At 39.4% G+C, this 3,032-nt stretch overlaps 1 long non-coding RNA gene across 2 annotated transcripts; it reads left to right on the top strand.

The window, feature by feature from the left end:
• Nucleotides 1-403: 403 nt before the first annotated feature.
• LOC121843122 lies at nt 404-1,715 on the top strand. Of its 2 annotated transcripts, XR_006081451.1 has the most exons (4): nt 404-490; nt 612-783; nt 1,145-1,553; nt 1,599-1,714. It is a non-coding gene; the product is annotated as an uncharacterized LOC121843122 (long non-coding RNA). The 2 variants fall into 2 exon arrangements; XR_006081450.1 differs by having other exon boundaries at nt 1,145-1,715.
• Nucleotides 1,716-3,032: the final 1,317 nt, after the last annotated feature.

Raw genomic sequence — 3,032 nt, 5'->3', positions numbered from 1 at the left:
TGATAGCCTTGCGGAGGGAATAGCTGCACTGTTTGTATTCAGTCATGTTACCAGACACCTTGCCCTGATTAAAAGCAGTGGTTCGCGCCTTCAGTTTCACACGAATGCTGCCATCAATCCACGGTTTCTGGTTAGGGAATGTTTTAATCGTTGCCTGAAATGTGGCAAAAGGTCGCAAAGTTCAAGGGGGCCGAATACTTTCGCAAGGCACTGTACTGTAATACTGTATAACACTCCAACATACAGCTCAGCTGGTCCAGTCTGTGTTCATGTGACTGTGCTCTCTCCTGTGTTTAGTTCCAGGTGGATCTGGTCTAGTCTGTGTTAATATCCTCTCTCTCTCTCCTGTGTTTAGTTCCAGGTGGATCTGGTCCAGTCTGTTAATATCCTCTCTCTCTCCTGTGTTTAGTTCCAGGTGGATCTGGTCCAGGTGATGTGACCTATGCTGACATCAACCACACAGAGAAGAGACAACACAACAGGAGGAGAGGTAGGAAGAAGGGAGAAACCAACAACACTTCCCTAAATAATGTCGTCTTTCTGAAGTAAATATGTTTTTCTCGTGTTTTTATCATGTCACTAGTTGTAACCTGTTTATGTGTTTCTATTAGAGAAGGTCGTTCCAGACCCTGTCTACTCAGCAGTGAAGACAGACAGAGATACAGGTCAAAAGGTCGTTCCAGACCCTGTCTACTCAGCGGTGAAGACAGACAGAGATACAGGTCAGAAGGTCGTTCCAGACCCTGTCTACTCAGCGGTGAAGACAGATAGACAGAGATACAGGTCAGTAGGTCGTTCCAGACCCTGTCTACTCAGCAGTGAAGACAGACAGACAGACAGACAGACAGACAGACAGACAGACAGACAGACAGACAGACAGACAGACAGACAGACAGACAGACAGACAGACAGACAGACAGACAGACAGACAGACAGACAGACAGACAGACAGACAGACAGACAGACAGACAGACAGACAGACAGACAGACAGACAGACAGACAGACAGACAGACAGACAGACAGCTACTTAGATTGGCTTTACAGCAGTTTGACAGATCTATAACATAATTCTGTGTGGATTAGTTGGGTTACTCAAAAGGTAGATATTGCCATTTTAACAAATGTAATCTGTGTGAACTTTAGGTAGAGCTGTATCTGGATCCTGGGACTGAACGTACAGACTGAGGTAGGTCCAGATCACTGTATCACTAACCCTAATGTACAGACTGAGGTAGGTCCAGATCACTGTATCACTAACCCTAATGTACAGACTGAGGTAGGTCCAGATCACTGTATCACTAACCCTAATGTACAGACTGAGGTAGGTCCAGATCACTGTATCACTAACCCTAATGTACAGGCTGAGGTAGGTCCAGATCACTGTATCACTAACCCTAATGTACAGACTGAGGTAGGTCCAGATCACTGTATCACAAACCCTAACCCTAATGTAAAGACTGAGGTAGGTCCAGATCACTGTATCACTAACCCTAATATAAAGACTGAGGTAGGTCCAGATCACTGTATCACTAACCCTAATGTACAGACTGAGGTAGGTCCAGATCACTGTATCACTAACCCTAATGTACAGACTGAGCTAACTAACTTCAACTCTAATTTCAACACTAACCCTAACTTCAACCTTAACTACAAAATTAAGTGTTTATTATCAATGATGTAGCATGTTGTGTTTGTTATGAAATGTAGCATGTGGTGTTTGTTGTGAATGATATAGCATGTTGTGTTATGAACGATGTAGCATGTTGTGTTTGTTGTGAATGATATAGCATGTTGTGTTATGAACAATGTAGCATGTTGTGTTTGTTGTGAATGATATAGCATGTTGTGTTTGTTATGAATGATGTAGTATGTTGTTTGTTATGAATGATGTAGCATGTTGTGTTATGAATGATGTAGCATGTTGTTTGTTATGAATCATGTAGCATGTTGTTTGTTATGAATCATGTAGCATGTTGTTTGTTATGAATGATGTAGCATGTTTGTTATGAATGATGTATCATGTTCTGTTTGTTATGAATGATGTAGCATGTTCTGTTGTGTTATGAATGATGTAGCATGTTTGTTATGAATGATGTAGCATGGTGTGTTATGAATGATGTAGCATGTTGTGATCGTTATGAATGATGTAGCATGTAGCATGTTATGCTATGAATGATGCAGCGTGTTGTGTTTGTTATGAATGATGTAGCATGTTGTGTTTGATATGATGCAGCGTGTTGTGTTATGAATGATGTAGCGTATTGTGTTATGAATGATGTAGCATATTGTGTTTGCTATGAATGATGTATCATGTTATGTTATGAAGAATGTAGCATGTTGTGTTTGTTATGAATGATGTAGCATGTTGTGTTTGTTATGAATGATGTAGCATGTTGTGTTTGCTATGAATGATGTAGCATGTTGTGTTTGTTATGAAATGTAGCATGTGGTGTTTGTTATCAATGATGTAGCATTATGTGTTATGAATGATGTAGAACGTTGTGTATGTTATGAATTATTTAGCATGTTGTGTTTGTTGTGAATGATATAGCATGTTGTGTTATGAACGATGTAGCATGTTGTGTTTGTTGTGAATGATATAGCATGTTGTACCATCTCTTCTGAACTTGTCTGTTTGTCTCACTTTCACACCCAGAGACTTTGTATCTGAGTGTCAAACACAAAAGCCACTACACCTGGAGGCCTAGCTTGTAGCATTTAGCATTGTGAGGTTGTGTTGTGGGTTTACATGTCTGTGCGAGAGAGAGATAGATAGATAGATAGATAGATAGATAGATAGATAGATAGATAGATAGATAGATAGATAGATAGATAGATAGATAGATAGATAGATAGATAGATAGATAGATAGATAGATAGATAGATAGATAGATAGATAGATAGATAGATAGATAGATAGATAGATAGGTATCAAATCTATTTAAATCAAGCGTCATTTATACAGCACATTTCAGACATGGAATGCAACACATTGTGGTTCAAAATAATAACAATAACAACTGAGCTACTA

Source organism: Oncorhynchus tshawytscha, unplaced genomic scaffold (assembly GCF_018296145.1).
Source record: "Oncorhynchus tshawytscha isolate Ot180627B unplaced genomic scaffold, Otsh_v2.0 Un_contig_13623_pilon_pilon, whole genome shotgun sequence".
NCBI classification, from domain to species: Eukaryota; Metazoa; Chordata; class Actinopteri; order Salmoniformes; family Salmonidae; genus Oncorhynchus; species Oncorhynchus tshawytscha.
Note: the sequence above shows the minus strand (reverse complement) of the source record. Positions and strands in the feature narration are given on the sequence as shown.